This window comes from Mycteria americana, chromosome 7, assembly GCF_035582795.1.
Source record: "Mycteria americana isolate JAX WOST 10 ecotype Jacksonville Zoo and Gardens chromosome 7, USCA_MyAme_1.0, whole genome shotgun sequence".
Taxonomy (NCBI): Eukaryota; Metazoa; Chordata; class Aves; order Ciconiiformes; family Ciconiidae; genus Mycteria; species Mycteria americana.
In genome coordinates this window covers 49927491-49950720 of record NC_134371.1, presented here as the reverse complement: position 1 = coordinate 49950720, position 23230 = coordinate 49927491, and positions in this window count along the sequence as shown.

The window sequence follows — 23230 nt, the reverse complement described above, 5'->3', positions numbered from 1 at the left end:
TGAGACTTCTACTGAAACGCACTGGAAAGACACAGTGTTGTGTCAGACAAAAAGGTTAAGTATAACCTGGAATTCATAGGCTTAAAAGTTAGGCAAAATGAGTAGAAAGGGAAATATAATCCTTCTTTCTTTTCCTTCTAACCTATTAGTTTCAGCGTCTTCAGAGAAATCCTTTCCTGGGCTAAGATCATTCAAGCTGTTTCATTCATACAACAAATTAGTGGTGGTGCACGTGGTGTGCAGAGTGGAAGAGACATCTAAGAATAAAAAAATTCAGTTTTTAGCTAATATCAGCAGATGCTGACCCACACCGTATGACTTTCTGTAACTGATGTAGTGCTCTGTGTTTAGGGTCACGGAACAAGGACCTGTCCTAGAGGAATTGCTCTTTTTTCCACAATGAAGACAGTGAAGAATTTAGGAAAAATATCAGTCGCTCTCGGTAGGGTTATTTTCTGTTCCACTCTTAGATATCACCTCTTGGGGGTGGAAGTCCCCGTGCTGCACTTCTGTGGGGTACGCGGAGGGGAGCAGGCAGGAGCGAGGGGGGAGCGGTGCTGTGCAGGATGGCTTTCATCCTGTGGGGTGTCAGCCTCTGCGGCGGCTTTGCAGGAGCTCTGCTTTATGTTGCAGCGTAGGGAGTTGCCAGGAGAGGGGGGCAAATGGGGGAAAATGAGGTTTGGTTTATAAAGCAGGCTCGCCCCTTGGGTGAGGAGCATTGGTGATGTATCACTGACTGCACCGGGCTTTCAGGTACGCAAGATTTGGCTGTAGGGCTGTACATCCTCAATCGCGTGTTAAAGATTAAGGAAAGGCTCTGATAGCCTAAACTGCCAGTCTGCCTGCATGTATTCCCATGAGCATCAGCTTGTGCCACGGGTTCAGGTGATGCTGTTTCTCGTTCAACACAACCATCGGCTTCTTGGAGTATCCGCCTTTTGCTCGCACCATGATTAAATTGTACAGGGAGAACATGTGTTTCTCAAAACTCCCTGCAGCCCTTTGGATATGACTGTGTTTTAAGTTTGACAAGGGGAGGCGAGGGTGCACATGAAAGTCTGCGGTTCTGAGTTTGTTCTTTTTGGCGCTTTCATATTGCAAAGATCAATAATTTACCTCCTGTCAGGTGAAACCAGAAGATTAGTTGCATTAATTTTTGAATGCTTGCATAGCGTGTGTAAATTGATCTTACCTTGCCGAAGTCCTGTTTGCAGCCCTGCCACGCGGTGTTGGCAGGGGAGCTACACTGAGCTGCGCTGGCTGAATGTATGGCTTATAAAGCACTATACGTGAATAAACATTGGTGTTACAACCGGAGACAGGGAAGAGGGGGAATCATCGACAAACTGGGGGTTTGATGGGGCTGGGCGCTGTTTTGGCTTAGGCTGCTCGTTGCATTGGATTTTTCACCCAAGGTAATTTTTTGTTGTCGTCGTCGTTTGTTTTCTTCTCAAATACACCCTCTGCTCTTGGTTTAGCTTATCACCTATACATACAGCACAGAGCTTTAAGGTGATTTCCAGTGCGCTCCAAAAGGCCAGTCAGCCCTTACCCAGCTTCACACAATGGCCAATGCTTCCTGTAAACGACAGGGGTGCAGAAATGCCGTGCTAATGTTCTGGCAGGGCACGTTTTCGGCTGAATCTGGAGCAGGCATTGCTACTCGTCCTGGGTGCCTTGGTGCGGCGGCACTGCAGTGGCTGAGGCACCCGTGTGGCTCTGACCCGCTCGGCACCCAGAGGGTCCCGGCCCCCTCCCACCCCTGCCGCGCTGCCCAGCGTGGGGACGTGGTCTCCAGCGCTTGCCACTCCTCCCAGCCGGCCGCCCAGCTCTCTGCATGTGGGTTTGGGCTCATCCAGCGGGGACCTGGCACTGAGGAGCGCTCGCCGTGGGAGGGAGCGATGCCTGCCCAGCATTGTCCTCGGGCAGTGCCGAGGTTCCTCGGATACGCATTTTGCTCTGTTATCTCTTTGCAAATACTATGCCTGGTCAATACCATAGTGCTACCTAAAATGTTGCTTACTGACATTATTCTGAAAAAATGCTGGTAATAATCACCTAGCAGCAGGCAGCGGTTCCCTCTGTGTTCAGAGGCATCAATTGCCTGCTGCAGTGCTGCTCTCCTCAAGGGCTCAGGAGCTGCCTTAGGTCCGTGGCGATGCTCTCTGTGCTACTGTGAATAAACGTAATTCTCTGATCACACCTCTCATTTGTGCATTGATTTTGAACTAATGATGTGTTTGCGTGTGCATACCTAGGCAAAGAAAAGTATTATGTGCTAGAATTCCTCCTTTGTTTTGGATTGTATAGCTCAGGGCTGTCATGGAGGTACTGCATGTAGCACTGCTGCTGTGCTCGGATTTTTATGAAGTCCTTGGAAAGATTTAATTAAAACTGTTTTCTAGATTTCATCTTCTGTAGGAACAGCCTTTTATAGGTTCTACCCATGGGGTATTGTTTATCCAGTTTAAGGTATTTAAATGCAGAATACGATTCTGGTATATTTATTCTGTGGAAATCTAGACTTAATTTTTTTCCCAAGCAGTTTGCCATTATGTGGAGCAGATGCAGTCCACATCCTGCAACTGCTGCGAGAGATGAGACTGAAGTGAGTTTGACTCTTCTGCATTTTGTCAAAAGCCTGCAGGTAACTTGGCCTTGCTGTGTCTGAACATCATAAGTATTTCTTATAGTTCTATTAAAAAACTTCCATACATATTGCCTTCATTTATCTTATTCTGTATTTAACCAAATATGTTTTTCTCCTTGAGATTTTTTCCAGTTCTGGTCACTGTACTTTTATTTGTTTTGTCCATACAAGCTATTCACTCAGTCTCTATTGCTTGCTTGCTTGCAGGGTTTGCTTGTGAATTGAATATTGCGATGTTCCCAGGTGTTGCCCTGAGTGCAACATGAGGGCACATCTCTTGCACTGCTCTTGCACCAGCACTCGGCTTCCCCAAGTTTCTCAGCGTGCAAATCACGGCTGACAATTCAGCCAAACCATGAAGTTGCCTGTGCTGGCGCTGTGACGAAAACACCCACTGTTCTCCTGCACTGGAAATCCCCTTGTCAGACTCGGTTACCCACAGCTCTTTTCCCATACATCATCACGGTTTTGCAGGCTCCTCTGCTTCCAGGAGTCTCTCACCACAAACACAATTGACTTTTCTTACTGAAAATTGAGCCGCAGCAAATTTCTTACATGATCAATTCTGTTCACCCACAAGATATGACCCGCCCTTTTCCTCAGACCCCAATCAATGCCTTCTCCCTTTGACTCACTTCTGCTTTCTACTTTACACTTATTTATTTATGTAGCCAGATTCCCAGGTCATTCCTCACCCCCTTCAAAGAGATCAGGTTTGCGCCTCTCCCGCGCAGGATGTCTCCAAAGTCAGAAACATTTTCTCTGAATAAAATTTAGCCCTTATGTCTTTGCAGACCGTTTCCCATGCCAGAAGCTCACCTCGCTCAGGCACTCTTGGCTTGGTCCAGCCTGTTCCCATCTCTATCAGACTCTTTCCGCTCTTGCCGAGCCCCAGCCCTCGGTGGGCTCCGTCATCCCCGAATCTCCTTCCAGCCTTCACAGGCAGGCGGGCAGGTCCCGGGGGGACCCAGGTGCGGGGCTGTGCTGGCTGCGACGTGGCTCCCTGCCCAGCTCTGCCCACCCTGTGGGGAAGTGACCAGAGCGACTCCTGGTACGTACCTAATTTTGAACTTACGTGCTTTTGAGTTACGCTGTACGAAATCATACAGTATAATTTCCCCCTGTTAGCTTTCATTTTCTAGTATGGTGCTAGTTCTGTATTGTTATTCATTTTATGTACCCTTTATCATATTTGTCAGTAAATCCCCAGCAGACACAAAGCAGTGGGGTGTGTTTGCAGCACTACAGCTACCAGGGCTTGGCAAAATAGCAGTGTAAAAATAATTTGCATTAGAGCTAATAAAGACAGCTGGAACGGACCCCAAAATATGTTCAATAAACCAATAAGAGTGACTGCTGATTATACTCCTGCTTTAGTAAAAGTAACTGGTTTTCATTCAACGTTTAGAGTACTGTAATTGTGTAGTGTAGTATTTTACCCGCAATTTAAATCTAATATAATGGTCAATGCCTGCCTTTAAATGCTGACAGTTTGCTAACAATTTCCAGTCTCATGCCTCATGCATTTTATTTCCACCATATAAGGGTAGGGTGAATGTCTCGCCATGTAGTTTGCTGTAACTCCTGGTAAATGCTGATTCTTTTATTGTGACCATTACAGCTAACACTTTGGGGAATAAAGACATGTTGGGGTTTTTTTTCACCCCAATTCCTGCATTCAAGCTTTTCCAGAAATCTTCTGGAGGAGTAGAGAGATCATACTTAGGAAAAGGATTACATGAATTAACCAATGATTAGAGTTATTTGAAAATCTAGATGCTAACATGCTGCTGTAGATTCCCTCTCCATTTCCCTCTAGCAAGTTCAGCTTATCTATCCCATGGAAATGATTTATTTAAAATGGAAGTGTCAGACCTTGAGACAATAATAGCCTACCAAATCTGCATGTCTTCAAAATATATGCTTACTCTGAAACATGCGCATATTGGCTTTCATAAAAGAACATGCCTGGTTTTTCCCTTGTTTAGTGCATGCCAGCAATCTTTATAAAGAGGATAACTGATAGACATTCTTAATAATAATGACAAATAAATAACATATCTTCCCCACAATGCTTGACAATGCAAGGATTCTGTGCAGGATTATTATAGGCAAAAATAACAAGCAGAATTTGCCTGTACCCTGTGCCATACGTGAAACAACAAATCAGTCCATATTAAGTTCATTTAGCCATATTTTACATCTTCTAGAACTGGAATTGTGTAGCCTACAAAACAATTTATATTTTATCTGTACCATCTAATTAATTAAATGGCCCCAGAGTACCAGACTCACAAATCTCGTTAATAGCTGAATACTGAAATAAAGGCTGTTCACCCCTACTAGAATAATATTTGCATATCTCCACCTGCGATGGGTAATAAGTACCTGCCACAAATCAGAATTATGAATTTTGTACGCCTAACAAAACCGCAGGGGAAATTATACCTCAGACATTCCATAATAATTGCAGCTAAGCTGTTTAGTGCCATCCACTTATTCTGCCTGAAGTGTTTAAAGCAGCAACAGTTGTAAATGAATTCAGGCACACATTCAAGAGAAAATGTTTTAAAAAGTTTTTCTGTCTTGCCATATGTAATTATCTTTATAGAAATGTTCAGCTACAAGTTATAACATGCTCACATTTAAAATTGCAAATTAAAAAGTAAGTTCCTCCGATTAAAATACATTTTATAAGAGCTTTTTTTTTTTTAAGTTTACTGTGATCATATAGGCAACAGCTTGGGCCATGTTTATGCCATTGGTCTCCCAGAACCCAGTGATCTGGTCTATAAACGACTGCAGCGAGGGGCCTGCTTTTGCTGTGCCGCTGTCCCCAATAATGTGCGATTCCTGGGGGAGAGTTACCTGTTAAGGCTTGGACAGAAATCTCCTGCAATGTAGATAGTCTTTCATAGGCCAGGGAATTGGGACATTGAAGTAGGCGGCACGAGTTGCCTCTGGTCTGTTTATTTTCATGACAGGAGCGGAAACGGCATATGGAGCAGAGCTGGGCAGGAAGAGCGGTGAGATGCTGGTGGTCCCAGCTTCTGGATGGAGCGTAAAGGAATGATAACGCCCGAGTTTACACTTTATATAGTGACTTGACTTCCAGAGAGCCCCAAAGCTCTTTATAAGCACGGGTCCCGCTCAGTCACCCGCGTTAGGATAACTCTAGGAACTGGACTGTCCTTTCTTCAGGAATACAGGGTGCTCCGTGAACGCGGTATGAACCCCTCCTCTGCGTGCGTGTCTGCCGCTTGTGGCACTATGTGACGGTTCCCAGTTTATCAACAGAAGCTAAGAGCCCGGGACTCAGGCAGTGCTTCTGAAGCCGTAGCAGCGCATGGTGCGCGTTCCACCCCTGCCCCCAGATGGATACGGAGGCACGGACGGCACCCGTCCCCGTGGGACCCCTGGTCCCAGCCGGCCTCTCTGCAGGAGCTGGCGGGGGACAGGTCCTTGTTGCTGCGAACGTGAGGCATTAGGCAGCAGACTGGTGACAGTCCTGCCGCCTCTCGTTATGTGAATGCATGAATTTTACAGATTGCAATTTTACAGAATGCATGAATATTACAGATTTTGGAGAAGGCAACAGACCAACAAAAATAACTCCTCCTTCACCCTGGTTCTCGCTGAACGCTTTGTGTTTTATGAAGAGCTAGGCTTCCCCTCTCCACAGCAGAGGAGAACCGAGCGAAACTGCAGTCTGAACGGTGTTTGCGATCACTGAAATCAGCTCATCATTTTAAAGGCAGTCTTCTGATTTTGGGGACTTTTCTCTTAGTAATGCACAGCGTGGGCAAGCCTGGGGATGCATGTTTAGGCTGGGGGTGGCAGTACCCTGGAGGGAAGGGAGACATAGGGAAACCCCATTTCCATCAGCTGAGAAGGGCAGAGGCAGCCCAGAAGAGGGCACGGGGTGGCAGGGGGACAGGTCAGGGTCTCCCTGAGGAAACCTTGTCCTGAAGGGGGGCTGGCAGTTTGGGTAAGCATTCAAATGCACATGGTTGTACAGACACGCAACCTCAGAGCTAGGGTTAAGCTATTATAACACCAGCTGCTGTAGCCTTATAACACAAGGATATAACCTCGCTACAACGCTTCCTGCCGCTCCAGAAGAGGAGCAGGAGAAGCCAGGAGAGGATCGCTCCCGCAGAGGCGGTGGAACCCTCGGCCGAGCCCTGCTGGCGGCACGCGGCCCCGGGGAAGGGGGGCCCGTGGCGCTGCGGCTCCTGCACCTACCGACGACCGCATCTGTATGCCGCGAGGGTAGCAGTCATTTTGCCGGTGTTCTAGTAAAGGATTAAAAAATAATTAGGATTTATATATGTTCAAAAGGAAGGGGCACAGTGCAGTGAGTCAGAAGGAGGTGATTAAGTCAGGTTGTCTGGCTCTGCCTAGACTGACAGCAGCGAGTCTGAGGGTTTAGGAAAATAGCTGATAGCCTATTACCATGATGAAGTGTAGCTTAAAACTACATTTTATATTTTAGAGGACTAACAGACGAGGTCCCTATGGATTTTTTTTTCATATTACATAAAATGGCTATAGAAGCTGAACCATAATCTCTCGCTAACTTACACATTAGCCCAGGGCAATAAAGATGTTTTTATTGGAGGCAGATTTCATGAAAAGTTGTTCGGTTTTATCTCTGAATATTGTACTATGCTGAAGGCATTTAAGTATCCTGTTGGGACGCTCTGTCCTGGAAAGCAGTTACTCTCAAAAGGACAGCGAGGTCGTCGGAAAAGCTCTCCTTTCTGCTGCAGTGCCGCAGGATCCTGCCCTTTCCCCTCTGCTCATCTCCTGCTCTTCGCCTTAGCTGCAAACAGAGGCCAAGCCGTGCTTTCAGACTGCAATCCCCGCTTGCCCTCTGACAGATGTGGATCTGGCACCGGCAGCCAAACGTGGCTGAAAAGGAGGTCCTGGTCCTCCCGACTGCTTCCTCAAGCCTTGCCAAGTCCTCCTTCCTCGCTCCTCGCCAGCGGTGCAGGATCCTGCCTCTCTCCAGCAAGGTTGTGGGTCTGCTCCCCAGTTCACAGCTCTCACCTGGGCCGCTCCTGGAAACAGCAGGCTGGGTCCCTGCCGTAAGCTGCCACTTTTCGTGCCTTGGCGGGAAGCAATTAAAATGCTTGCCCCGACTCCCCTCGTCTTATCTGGATTTTCACAACATCCTTTTCTCTAATCTTGACAAAGGCAGCACTAGTTACCGCTACCCAGCCGGAGTGCTGTGGCAACCGCCCCTTCCCTAACGGCTCACGCTGGCCAGGCTGCCTCTCTGGATGCCTCTCTCCCTGCTAATTCCCTTGATTTCACAGATAGCGTAACCCGCTTGTCGTCGGGCCTCTTCCACCCATCGCTCGGTATCAGCCCGCGACCGTCTCTTGGCACTCGCTGTCAGTACAGGACGGTTACGTTTTCTATCAAGCCCTTCGTGCCGCCTTCTCCTATTCCTGCGCTTTCTCTCCCTTTGGTTGGTAGCGGTGCTTCATAAATATCCATAAGCCTGGCTTCTAGCTGCAATTCAGCACCGCGTGTTTGTCTCCATGGCTTATATGTTTGGAGGACTATTGGCAGTTCAGGGGTCCTCTCTGGTGGTCCCTGCTCCCCCGCAGACACGCCACCTCTCTTCTGGATTTTGCTGTCCCGTTCGGTTCTTGTAGAAGCTCAAATACATACAAAAGGTAGGAGAGTATCCTCTCTACAGCCAAAGACTGTAGAGTCTAGACTAGACTGCTAGCGGCTAATGGCATCGGAAAATGCTCATTGTACTGCTATGTAAATGCAGCAGCGTATGGCCGCAGCAGCAGTGCTGCTTGGGCTTAGTCCCTTTCCAGCTGTATTTGTATCAACTTGTCGCTGTCTGGAAGGCAGATGAGGAGTTGGCGTTAGTGGTTTCTTTCCATAAACTATTATGCAGAGGATAATCTCTGATTGATGAGGTCATGCCCCGCTACCTTACAAAGAAACACATGTGTCTCTCCTAGATTTAAATCTAAGGCCATACTTGGCAATCAGTCAGCAGTTCCTCATTGATTATGACTGGCAGGGATTTTTATTATGCTTATTTTTCGTTTTATTTCCTTCATTTATCTAAATCTACCAAATATTTCTGTTTAATCTTTCCATCTATAAAAAGTACAGATTTCATCTTATACGATGCTTTAGTATGTATGATAAAAAGACGGTTTTCCCTTTACCTTGCACTTTCCATTCATATTGTAATTTTTTGTTCAAGCTTAAGCAGTCCACATTTCATTAAAAAACCCCACACTATTCATATTTCTTTCATCCCTATAAGATGGTAAAAGCAATGTTGCTTTGATGAAATTTGGCAGGTAAGAGGATCTAGTTGAATCATCTCAAACCCCTGGAGTTTTGGGCCTCCAGCTATTATGGTAGAGCAGCTATGAGTATTCAAAAATTGGTCCTTTGTTTGCACTGAATTTCCAAGCCATCTGTAGCACACAAAAGCCACAGCTCTCTTTATAGTTCAGAATGAATATTTAAAAGTTCACTTTTAGATTTTATTTGTAGCACTTCAGATCTCTCTATCCCATCTGTCTTGTGTCTCAGAGCAGTTGCGTTAAACTGTGCTCGGCAAAGTCAGAACTTGGTCTTAGAACTGAAGGTAAACCCTGGTTCCTGTTCATTCGGTGCCGCGGAGCGCGCGCGTGCGTGATCGGGATCTGCGCAGAGGACTGATAACGTGGTTTTATTTATTCACATGCTGTAAATTATTATTAGAATATTAACAAGCAGGTGCAAATATCGGGTCATCCAGTCGGAGCCTTGCCCTACGCTCTTGTAGCGTGGCAGAAAAAAGCAAACAGCTGCACGAGTGCTGCTGGCTGCTGCGGGATGGGTGTAAGGTGGCGGAGGAGCGCGGCACCCCAGAGCGTCCCAGCCGGGGCTGCCCCACGTCGGGAAGCTGTCCCTGGCCCCGCGCGCCGAGCCTCCGCTGTCACAGCACGGCTGGGAAGCCATAGGTGCCCTCGGGGAAAGGGAAGGCGCGAGGACACGTCACGGTGAGGGGGGACGCGTGCCAGCTGGTGTGGAGGAGGCCGTAGGGAAAGGGGATGGAACTGCTCGCTTCAGACGGTGTTGGCACATGCGTTCACGTTTGTGTGTATGTGCCTGCCTGTTTCATGGAAAATTTAGCAAGAAACAACAGAGCTTCTTTAAATTATAGGAAAATAAATCCTTGTGGCGATTTACGCTGTTAGAGTATCATCATCTGCTTGAATCACGCTCAGTGTTTGGTATCTAAACCGTAGCTGCATCTGACAACAATGTGCAAATTTTTTTCTCTTCTGTGATTAACCGGATACCTGAAGTCACCTATTCTGAGTCAGTGGTATGAAAAGAGAAGAGCCAAATCTTTCATAAAAAGTGAGAATCATCTACCTCTCATTAAGGCATTCTTCGGTTCTGGTAAATCATTCATCCTTCGTTTTCGTTCTGTGCCCTGTCCTCAGTTGTAGTGGGATGTTTGTTAGACTCTTGAGGTGTAAATGAATCACTGCCCTTAATGGAACTCTTTAACATTTTTTATATAGAAATATATAAATATATATGTTTATATATATATATACACACACACATATGTGTGTGTACCTCCATCCCTTTCTGGAAAAAATGAGTGAAATGTGTACATTAATATGTACCAATATGTAAAACCTCTCTATCTCAACAAGATCTTAAATATAACAAACACGTTGCAATTCACTATGTGAAATGTGTCCTAATGGCTGTGTCGTCTTCATATGAAATGAAATGAATGAAGACTGTGCTATCCTGAACGGAGGCCTTGGGATTAACTGAAAAACTGGAGCTTGTAAAACCAACAGTTTACGTTCTTAAGAGTAAATTATGTATCGTCATCTCATCGGTTAAGCTTAGAAGGGTAAGAATTATTCAGGCTATTGTACTGTTACTGTTTAATATAATGAAAAATAGTTATTTTAGAATACAAGCAATTCTGCAGTATTTAATAGTAATTTAAAGTACATTCTTATAGTTATTTAGATAGATCTTTAAAGAAAGCTGTGTGCAAGTCTGGTAGGCGTGTTTTCATCGTTTCTCACTCAGGTCTTCCACGAGCCAGATTCTCGCTTTTCCAAAGATGAGCATTTTATATAATATTTTAAATAACTTTTGCACTAATCTGTGCAGGTTTATATCACTTTAAAGAACAAATGGAGTAATGAAAGAAGTAATACTTTTTTGCTGAATTGAATAAACCATGGGGAATTAACTGTTGTTTCTGGTAGCACTGCCTCCGACACGGAGCTCTGAACCTCACTGGGAGCCGTAGCAGAGCACTTCACGGCTGCATTCCCATGAAGAGAAGGGCTGCTTTCACAGTGGTGGGTTGTCTCTTTTCCTAATGAAAGGCAGCCTTACCTTCTGGCTTTGCATTTCCTTACGTGTTCCCGCATGAGGTTTTTTTTCTTAGGCTTTAAAATAATGAGCTTCTCTTTTCCACAGACCTCTGTCATCGACTGCTAGTGCTCCCTGGAGAATCGATGGTCACAAAAGCGAACTGTGTTTCTGGGTGCACGTGGCATCCCACGCTTGAGTCCATGCGCTGTCCATGCAACCATTCCTATAGCTTCAAACAAGCAGCCCCAAATAAGTAAGTATGAGAATTTGACTCCGAATGTTGTTTTGATTCTTTATTATTTGGGGAACTTTTGTCTGTCATCATTTAATGAGGGACTGAAAAACACAGACAAGTAAAATTGTATAATATGCCTAAAGCACTTACTGAGACCAGCTCAGCTCGCATGGCTGCAGCAGTGCCATGTGGGTGAGAAGAGCAGATGCTACGCACTTAGGTACTGTTTGGGACTGGGAAGGGAGGGGAGTGCGCTAGAGGTGAGGAATGTCTTGGTAAAAACACTTATGATGGTAAATTGTTTCTTGTCAATAGGCATCTCTTCTACAAAAGCTCCACCTCGCTGTACTTTCGTATGGACATGGGGAGTAAGCTTTGATCTTCAGATTGTACAATCGAAGCTAGAAAGAATGTAGAGGAAAGGTGAAAAAAGAATAATTCAGCTGTTTCTTTCCTTTCTTTGGGAAATGAGTGGGGCAAAAGAAAGAATTTATGGAGGATGGGAATGAAAGCTCTTCTAGCTGATGGCCTGAGCTAGTTTGTTAAAGACAAAATTCATGGAGTGTTGTTTGCTAACACAGGGCTAGCCGTGTTTTTTGCAAAACTCTTCAAGTCAAAGAAACGGTCAAAAGAAAAAAACCTATCACTAATTTCCCCGTAATAAAAATCTCTAAGTGGAAAACATAATAGAGTCTCAGACCAGGTCTTATGGAGGAAACCCACTCAAAACCAAAGACAACAACAACAAAGTCCTTCTCTGGGGAGCTCTGTACCCTTTAGGCTCCAGCTGCCCTACCTTGCCCTGTTGAAAGGCTCGAGCTCCCCGGTGAGCAGCCAGGGCTCTGGCAGCATCTGGCAGCCTTTGGTCTGACTAATAATACTTAGAAGTCTCCAGGGTTGCCTGTAGTCTCAGGAAATAGATATATTTTTTCCATTTATTCTTTTAGAAAACCTTTGTTCCTTCCGTAGAGATGTATGGCTGATCCATTGTAAATCTTTGTTCTTTATGGCATTTTTAATCCTTTTGCTTTGTGTCTATAAAAAGCTGCATATTTCCTGTGCTTTGCCCGTCTTTATCCTCAGCAGTGAAGCTTCTTCCACAGCAGTAAGTCGGAGGGGTGGCATGGCCACTTCTGCCCGGCTGTAGCCTGCCCGTCTGTGCAGCAGTCCAGGCCTGTTCACCTTCTTCTGCTTCTTAGTGCGTTTAAATATCAAGACGGGTTTGGTTCTAGTCCAGGATTTCTAAAAACAGGAACCTGAAGTTAGGTACCAAAGTGCATCCAAAAACACTTAATGCATTGAAGTTCTGACTGGCCTTAAAAAAGCTTCCTCACAGTCTAAATTTCATGAGCCGGTAGTTTTTTAGGCATCTCAAGCATTGATTTAGGAACCTAGTTTTAGACATCCAGTCTTTTGGATCCGGCCCCCCAGTCCTATAGGTCCACAGTGGGACTGCAAGCTGTAGTCTCTGTAAGCAGAAAGCTGCTGGAACAGGGCTGTTCTCACGCAGGTGGATGCGTGCTCCCCTCTCCTGCCTCGCGCACCAGGAACACGCAGACAAGAGCAGCGTTTTGCATCGGGTTCATGCTGGGTGATGGCGTAATCCAGCTGCTTCAGTGTAAATCAAAAAAAGATTTTGAAAATGCACGGGTATCGAGTGCTGACAGAACAAGCTTTTAAAAATACAGCAACTGTAAGTTCCTAAGAGAACACGTAACCTGAATTCTTCAGTTAATGCTGCCTGGTTTGTCCTCTCCTTCAAAAAGTGAGACCTGTGGCTGGGGGATGCACAAGCTGCAGCTGCTGCCTGGCTGGGGTAAGAAAGCAAGCATGTTTCTCCGAGGGCTTTCCGAAATCATTACCTGGTGTAATTATTCTTTTAACATGAAGCGGTGTAACCTCGGGACCAGTTTCTTGAGGATAGCTAATTCTGACGTATTCGGCACGTTTTTCATTGTCAAATACGTTGCGTTTAATATCAAGCAGTGCGACCAGTTAGGGCAAGAGGAGAAAGATGGCTGGCTGTTAAATCCCAAACCCTACGAGCTAGCTGCTTTTCCTGCCCGGGCTGCAGCACCGTGGTGCTTTGAGAAGGAGAGCTATGGAGAGTGACGCAGACCGTATTTTGGCTGTTTCAGCAGCTTGGACTTTCTCCCGCAAAAGAGGGGGCTTCCCTGCTCGAGTAACCTGCTCCTGTGGAAGAGGACGGGCAGGAGCGCGGGTCCAGAGTGGGCTGAGCTCAAATCCCGTTTTTTCAGTGTTTTGTCAGGCTGGTACACGCTCACCCTGAGCGTGTAATTGCACTCCCAAGCCTGGTGTGGTCTGTAGCAAGGGCTGGAAACAAAAAAGCTGAAATAGAGAGAGCAAGGGCAAGGATGAAATCCCTCACTCCAGATTATTGGTGTATTTATTTTTTTTAACCAGCGTAATTTGTGAATGGGCAGGGCACGTCAGAAACACCCTTCTGCGTGGAGCCGCACACAGCCTGAGCGACAGCCAGGGTCCCACGCCAGCTTCGTGCTGCCAGCCTGCCCCTCATCCTAGTCCGGTGTTAGAAAGCGTTAAAGGTCATCTCAAAATGAAGAGGATGAGAAGTATAGGGACAAAGAGGTACACCTGAAGGCACAGCATTAAGGTGCAAAGTAACTAGCGGATTTTTAAATTTTTATTGTTTACTAAATTTTCCCTTTACGTGACCACCATTTAGTGCCCCGTAGCTGCAGTTTAAATGAATATTTATGTAAATTTTGAAAAAGAGTAAATGATAGACAATGGCGAGTTGGTTGGTTGTGATTATGATTAACGCTGGAAATAAGAACATGCACCTCAAACCACGTGTGTGATTTTCGTAGGCCAGTTTATGAAGTTGCAGAGAAGGAGGATATTCAAATATTTACCTGTTTTTGTAAACCCAAAGAGATTTTAGACCACATACTCAGTGAACTTCCAGAATTCCATCAGGCTGCATGTATGCACTTGTTAGTCCTTAGACTAGTAAGATGTCATTAAAACATTCATTGACACAGCCACCGTCTACTTTAGCTAGACCTTCAACATTACTAATTCAGGTCTTCCTGCATTTGCATGCAGCACCTCAGCTACATGGCTTTAATGCTGTTCTCTGTTTTGTTCTGCTGTCAGGTATTCAGCTCTAGTGTCGTCTTCACTGAAGAATTTCTATATTACAGCTCTGAATACAATCTGTTTTGTATGCTCATGAACTAGCTCTAGGACTTGAAAAAAACTATTTTATATTCTACACTGGTTAATTTTTCATTTCCCTGGCACCTTGGTGAAAAGTAGTCAACACAGTTAACAATATACATTGTGCAACAATAAATATTTTATTGGATATATAATCTGCACAATTTACAAGTTTGATTTTTCTCTTGGAGTCTGAATAAATCTATAATTTCGAATATTTGGTGAAAACTCATTTTTTATAGTATATTACTCTATAATCACTATGAAACGTATGATTGGCTTTTTAATGGGAGCTATAGACATTACCTTCACTTTTTTCCCAACATTGCTAAACTCTAATAAAGCTATTTTATGGGGAGGGTAGTCTGGAGCAAGAAATATGGAGGCTTCATCCTGGGAACAGTATATAATTCATACGCTAGTATATTATAGTGTATTCCTTACACAAGTTATCTTTAAGGAAGTTTCTAAAAATGTGTGTGTCTAAATACCTATATATCTAGTTTATATATGAATTTGATGTACATTTGTTTGGTTTTGTTGTGTTTTCTGGTTTATTCTGTTGGAATTAATAGATTTCTTTGTTTACGCCTAGCTTGTCATTCCTATCCTTGTCTTAAGTCCATTGTAATAAAGGAAAAAAATTCTGTTCTTTTCTACTCCAGCGTTTCCACTCTACAACCAACGGGTTTATGCTTCTGTTCATGGTTTCATATACAGGAATATAGGGCTGGAGATTTTTTGCTTTCTTTATATATTAATAGATGAGGCTTTTACTGTTGCACACACCTAGAAACTGTACTTGATCCAGGAGACAAAAAGATAAATTACTCCGTACACAGGGTATTGAACTCCTATCACTATATTGTGATATATTAATTCTTCTTTAATGTATTTATCCTCACCGTATGCCTGTGAGATAGGGAGGCTAAGTCATACGTATCTCATAGATGGCGGATCAAGGCACAAAAAAACCCCTAAGCAACTTGACTAAGGCTGTAGCAAAACAGTGAATGATCACAGCTCTGAGTCGCGATGTTAAGTATGGGATCGTTCACCTTCTGTTCCAAGGCTTCAGCTCTTGCCACAGAAGCTACGCTTTCACTTTGCTCAAATAAAATTCCATTTGAAATAAACCAACAGTTGTAAATGCAAGTATTGTAGTCTGCAAGCCAACCAAGGGATTTTAAATACCGTGTTACTGGGTATGTAATTCCCCATCATTTTCCCCTGATACTTTTGCTTTTTTGGAACTGTTGACCAAGTCTCTTGACAGAGCACAGCAACTTTGGTGCCTATTTGAATATAAACAAGATTATGAAAAGAAGATGTAGCAGCTGACGATTGTGGATGGGTTTCAAGCACGTAGAGAGGAAAATATTTTCATGTCATCCAGAGGACGAGCAAAAAAGGAGAAAATGAACAATGCACATCAGAGAAAAGTTACCCAGCATAGCTGGCTACATTTAGGTTGGTGAATACTTTCCAGAGGGGGGAAATGGAAGCTCAGGTGCTCAAACAGTTTTGAAATTAGACTGGTGAATGTGTGCAGAAAACAATTTGTGATTAAAGCAGGTCTGTTCTGATTCTAATGTTTGTTTCTGTGAAAGCAACTCATATTTGGTAATGTATTAGTTCCAAAACTGGCAACCTAAATATTGATGCACGTTTGCAAAATTGTGCTGTAGGTGCACAGATTAGCTCAAGGTTTAGAATTCCCTGGGGTGACAGGAGCTATCAGTTGTTTCTCCCAGATGAAGATGAATGTGTTTACTGTTGACAGAATAGTCTTCTTTATTCTTGTAATGGAGAACTTTAATACGGCTTCTTTTAAATGTCATCCTCCTTCCCAATATCCTTCTTTTCCACCTTATCTGCTCTCAAAAACTCAAGATGAAGTAACCTCCCCGAACACAAACAGTTCTTGAAGTTTCATTAACCTCCTCTTGCCTCTTTGTGTGCACTTTAGTGACTAGAAGATCTTTACAACCACTTTAAAAGTGATTATTGTTCTGACAGTATCCTCTGCGAGGCTTGCTGTCTTGCCATTGAACTGAATGGGCTGTGCACAGGACATTATCTTGTTTTTTAGCTAGGAACAGTAAGCCACAGATAAAGAAATTCAATCATCTCGCTATGCTAAGTAGTACAATTTCTTTGATTTTTAGACCTGTGGATCTTTGTGTAAAACTCTTTCTGCGATTTCTTCTTCCTTTACTATCGCCGTTTTCGTCTCCCATCGTCCTTTCCCGGTTCTTCCTTTCCCTTGTTTAAAGCTACGGCTGTCACCGAGCTGCCCCTTGCTTATCATCAGCAAACCCACCTTTCAGAAAGATCTACCTTTTTGCCGTGTCTGAAGTCAGTAAGCGTTAGCCTTGTCATCCTTTACGAGAGCGCCATCATTGACTGTAACCCCACGGCTGACTGCTGCGTTATGCAGAACGAGGCAAGCTGCAAGGATGTCAGATGCAGTATCGAGTCTGTGCTTTGACAATTGGAAAAGACACTGAGAATGAGATTTCACAATCCCAGAAGACCTTCGAGTGATCAATGAATTCTGAGTAAGTGAACTAGTAAGTGAACTTCTGCTGGTATAAGGGCAAAATCAAATTAGATCCATCAGCTCTTTCTGTCCTGGATAGCCACTGTCGCCGAGAAATTATACGACAAAAAAGTAACTAAATCTGATGTATGAGACGGGATCAATGATGTGTTAGAATAAATGCAATGTAGCAGTAAATCAACCACCTAAAATACAAACCATATTCTAAAAATCTTGCCAGCGAAGAGACATTTTCTATTTACAAAATTCATGAAAATTAGGACTCGGCAGACTGTTTGGTGAACAAATCTTGTTCAAAGTTCGCTTAGTAAACTGGTAATGTTACGAGTCTGAGCTTTGATACACTAATACGATACAGGCTCATCACATTACAAGGTGGCATTCTGATGTGAAAACGCTTGACTCATTATTAATAATTGACGGAGCGCGTGATGTTATTCACTACAGGAGCCTATTAACTCAGTCTTGGCAGCAGGATACAGTTGCAGGGAATAGCCTGTCCTTAAACGTAAAGCAAAAGGCATTGACTAACCCGTGCAGTTTCCATTCAGCTCTCGGACAGTGTCCACCTGCCACAACGGGAGTAGATTGCTGTGCTCGGTCTGGAGAACACCTTCTCAAAGTCTGTACCAGACCTCGGGGCTTCTCCTCGGACCCAAATTTTGCACTTAAGGGGTGAACTGCTGCAGTTAGGACCGAAGTGGAGCCACTGACTATAACTAGCGTTTATTAACTTGTGTTAAGGTATTGCAGAGAACGCCTACCAAGGACCAAAGCTGCTTGTGCTTGGCCGTATGCTGATGTTCACCGAGGTAGCACTTTCTTCCCCCTCTGCCTGATGTGCTGATGACAGGGGTCATGAAAGAGGCAGCTGAGTAGGATCTGGTGATAACTATGGTTTGAGAAAGTTGAAGTCATAATTCATCACTCAGATCTGAATTATCAGCTTCACCCACATCTTAAGTTATTATGTAGAGAGGTAAGAACCAGAAAATTCTTTTTTTTTTTTTTTTTTTCCCCCTCTCCTCTCTGAGAGAAAGAAATGATACTCACAACTTATAGCTCTAAGGCCCCTAATTGGTTCACAATCAATCTGCAATTGTTCTTGGTTCTTCAGGGACAAGAAAGCCTAAAATATCCTGGTTTATCATTAAAATTAACGGATTTATAGAACCAGTATTTTGTAATCAGTATAGCCTGTTCTCCCAAGTGGCAGGCGATATTGACGACGCGTCTGCAAAAGGGGGGGTTAGATGTACCAAACTGCTGTATAGTAGCAAGGGTACTGAGATCAGTGAAACGGAGCATTCTGTGCTGGGAGGGAGCTTGGGAAGGGATGTGCTCTTTTCACTTGGCGGGGCGGGGAGGGGAACGTTGTTTTCCTCTTTCAGGTTAATCTTATTTATAAACCATTAACTCTATGTCAGTTAACTGGCAAGATGAATTTTTTTCCTAATAATAAAGCAGAAAGAGACTTGTAGACATACAGAGTTAGAGCATCTATGGCATCTTATTATGATGTAGCAAATAGTCCCTAGATACTATAGTATATTCAGACCAAACATATTCTTTTTCACTTCTGTTCTTAATTAGCAACTAAAAGATAAATAATTTTGCTGTCATTGCAGCACAATAACAATCAGGGCAAGGCAATGCCCAGTGAGCTTTGCCCTAAATCCTGTAGCTCTAAATGTTCAAACAAACAAATCCCCCCACCCCCACTCCTTACTTTGATTTATTAACTTGAGATGAATGATTTGGCTGTCAAAGTCTGTCAGTGCCATGCAATGAAAATAAAATCGGTGGCAGTGGCCCGTGTGTGAAGCCACTCATGGTATCTAGCCTTAGACATTAGCACCGAAGCTCCAATCCTAGCCTGCTCCCAACCCCCATTCATTAGCTTTCTAAATCCTCCTGTCTTTGTGGAATCACTGCAGCAAGTTGAAAATGATATATGTAATGAAAAACCCTGTCTGCCTAGTGCAGAGAGGGTGGAGAAAAAGACTGTGCTTAGCAGTCACTGCTGTGCTGATTCCAGCAACGATTAGTGCAGACTTTGTTAGGGAAGCTCACCAAGAGCAGAATATTAAGACACAAAAGGGAAACTCATTGTTTCTAAAGATTTGCATCTGCCTGGCTGGTTTTGTTTCCTCTTTCAGCGCTATGACCAAATGTGCTCAGAGCCTTCAGCGGGAAAGAAACGCCGATGTCTTTGAGGCTTTGTTATAGTTTGGGGCTATTTTCAATATTATGCTATAAATACATCATTATCTTTTCAGTGTGGGTACCTGAAGAGCAAGAAACCATACAGGTTCTGTTTCACGTGCAGGCAGAGGGAATGGCACTGCGTCGTATTGTAATATGGTTCAACTCGGTAAATGATGGGTGTGGGAAAATACCAACAGAAAAATATTTCGGAGGCTTTGTGAACTACGTACATACAACAATATGTCGGTTATTTAAAAAATGTTTCATACTCTTCTGCACGACGTGCAAAAGATTAAATTTTTCAGAAGCACTGGATTTCACAGCGCTAATCTAAGTCAATGACAGTGTGGGAGTTCGGCATCTCTGATGCCAAGCTATAATTGTACTTGATAAGCCAGGGTAAGGAACCTAGATGTTTAAAAATCTTGTGCATAATAGAGGACTCAAGCACATCCTGCCTCATAACGTGAAACAAAATCTATCTCATAACTATACAACAGTGGCTATTTTCTTGGTGGGAATGTAAATTTATTATAGTCCAGATGTAGCATAAGCTAACAGGCCAGCAATGCAGCTTTAGGGCTTGAAGCTCTATGGCCATCGCTTTGGTTTCAATGAATCCACATACAAGCTGTTGTGGTTTGGGCACAGAAGGTTTGAAGTATTTGTATTTGCATATACACCACCATGCCCTTTCTTCAGGTGTCTGGACAAAATTTTGTCTGTTTCTGAAGCTCTTTTGTGTCACTGGACCGTAGGAGATGTCTTGGAGCCAGATGCTATTCTTGCCTGCTGGACTTTATAGTCAGATTGTGTTGTTAAAGATGCTTTTTAATTGACTTGGTATTTGTCCCACATACAGCATATAATCCAACTGTTGTTTGTGTCCTGGTATACCTTGAGGTGCCCATGGACATAAAAGCTTGTTTAATACCCAACATGCTGGAAACTTGTATTATGAAAAAGCCCTTGCCCCGAAGGGTTTTATATTTTCAACTGATGTGATGTGAGAAACAGGAGGAAGGAAAATGGAAAGCATGGGGAAGTGAAATGAGTTGCCCAAGTTCTGGCAGCTGGTTTCCAGCTTGTAATCCAGTCCCTGAGCAATGAATCACACTGCTTACCAAAGGCCAATTTGTGAAGGAATGAGCTCCTACTGAGAAGCAACAGGCTAGTACATGCCTATTGACTTTCCTGCCAGATCTTCCCTGTCTTGGCTCTGTGCTGCACTTTACCGCTCAGCACAGTGTCCAAAACTGTTCACAGCATAGCTCAGAGGTAGCAACAGACTCAGAAAAAGCCACAGATGACCCTTTTGTGTGTGTGTATGTTCTGGATGCATGCATACAAGCTCCTTGGGATGGCAGAATATGAGAAACAGCTACAACTACATTTGATTAATGTCTTTCTCAAAATCCACTTTGAAAAACAGCCTCAGGTATTAAAATGATAGACACGTAGTGCTAATCAAAATGATGCATATTTTTAGGACGTAAGAACTCAGGGCTAACCGTGCTGAGTCTAGAAGTGCTTGCTTTTTCTCGTACTCCAAGATACGCTTTTACTCCTGGAAACGTTCAAGGTGAGGTTGGACGGGGCTCTGAGCAACCTGATCTGGCTGAAGATGTCCCTGCTCTCTGCAGGGGGAGTGGACGAGGTGACCTTTAAAGGTCCCTTCCGACCCGAGCTGTTCTGATCTTAGCATCAGACTTCCTGAACACATTGGGCTCTTGTTAGGGTTTATGGTCAGATATTACCGAAGAACAGACGGCTTCTCCTTTTGAATTGAGTAAATATGGAGATATTTTACTTTCAAGTTCTATGTCTTTTAAGCTATTGTGATGCTTAATAGAGATTCCTTTAAAAAGATTCATTCTTCTCAAAGTAATAAGTGTAAGAATCCACTATCTGTGCTGTTTACCTTCTTTCCCAATATGATTCCTTCATTGCATCTATTAGATACTGAATTTTTTTTTGAGTGAAAAGATCAAAAATGTGTTTATGCCAAATGCTCACAAGTTCTGAATCTTACATTCTGTGGACCGTAGGATGTGCTGTTCTGTTGTCTTTTACCTTTCTCCCCCTCACAATTTTATTTAAAAATAGCCAGAGAGAAACAGACAACAGCCTAACAAAAAGTCCACACTGTACCGTGTCCCCTCCTCCAGCCCTGAGCCTCTTGTTCTAGCAAAACTCCTTTGCTTTCCCCTTTGATTTGCAGAAATCTACCTTCAGAATTTTTCAAACATTGCAGTGCATTAAACACTACAGCAGATGGTGCTTTTTGACGATGCCTTTCTACATGAAGCAACATTTTGTAGTGTATGCCGCATTATCAAAAAATCAAACATGTAATTATGCAAATATGTATGCCTTTATAATAATCAAGTTTTATTGTAAATGGTTGATGCACATCAATTTGATCCTGTAGTGCTGCTTTAAGTGCAGTTTAAGTGGCTTTTCAGTGTACCCAGAGGCAACACAAATACATCTCTGGAATATTAATAAAATCCTGAATCTTTGAGACACCAACTGGTACAGCATTGCTTATACTGATTGAAACTAAATGCTAATCCTTTCCTTTATTTAAAAAAAATCCCCTTTGTTATTTAAAACACTGGTATTAGTGCGATATGAAGGGACATTTTATTTTAAATTGTATTGTAATGTAGTTGTTAAAATAATGCCTAATCATACTATATTCAGATTCCACAATGTAAATTTGATGAGACAAGAATCCAGTCGTTTTACAGCCATGAATACAGAGATGTATGTTAATATGTCCAGTTTTTCTAATTCTGTAAATTTATCAAGGAAATATCTGTTTTCAGGTTTCAATCCTGAATGCTAGAGCTTCCGAGTAACCGATCCCTGAACGTTCGCTAGAGATGGTTTTGCTTGTGAAATTCAGTAAGCTAAATACTCATGGAGAAAAAAAACCAGCAAGGATTTTGACATCCGTAATGAAGTGTAAACTTTATTACTGATCTGATCCTGGCTTTTATATGTTGGTTAACTTCATTGGTCTAATGACAGCCATCTCTCTGAATGCACACATACACATTCTGCTGCGGTTCGAGTTAGCAGATGGGCTGTGGATACAGATAAACCAGGACTGTAAATTATGTTTTGCCTGTTTGTTCCTCCTGTTCCGAAAGGCAGGGCACAAAAGGAGGATATTGCATTGCTCGTGGAGAGAAAGCAGTAGCTATGCCATGTGCCCCTTACCAGTTCCGATAGGCTGGGTATTTTTTTTTTTTTTTGGGCTTGCTATAAACAGAGGCTCTGTTAACCTGAACCCAGATTGAGAAGGTAAAGAAATGGGCGTGCTTCCGTCCTTGCGCTGCCTGGGCTTTCCCCAAAACTAATTTCCTGTAAACTTCCTGAAGCTTCTTAAGTTGGGCTTCCACTCTGTAAAATTTTTACCTTCGCTTTGGATCCCTGTTTCAATTGAGCTTCTTCGCCATCTCTCCCCCCCGCTGTTTTTGTTTCACGCTGCCAGTTGCTGTCTCTCTGCCCTTTGTCCTTCCTCTGCCTCCTTTCACCGCTATTCTTTAGCTTCCTCTCTGTGTTGGTGTGTCACCCCCCTCCGCTTTTCCCCCTCACAGATTTTGCCTCCTCTGTCAGCCTTCTGCTCCTCAGATTTTTTTCCAAATGTTTCTCTCAGTTTCCCCGTTTGGCTCCCCAGTCCTTCCACACACGTGTATTTCCTCGCTCCCGTTCTGCTTTCCACATTCCCCTTCCACGTTTTGCTCTGCCTGACTTCTGTGTTTATCTTTTTTTATTTTCTTCCTGCTTTTGTCAATTCAGATTAGTTTAAAATATTGCAGGAAAAGCTGCTTTTGTGAAATTTCATCCAGATTGCTCTTGGAGCAGCTGCTGTCCTGGCCTTTCCAATACCGAGTCAAACCTGAGCCTAGGGGATAGGAGGTCCTTAAAGGATCAAAACTCAGCGTCAGAATACTACCCAAAATATTGGCAA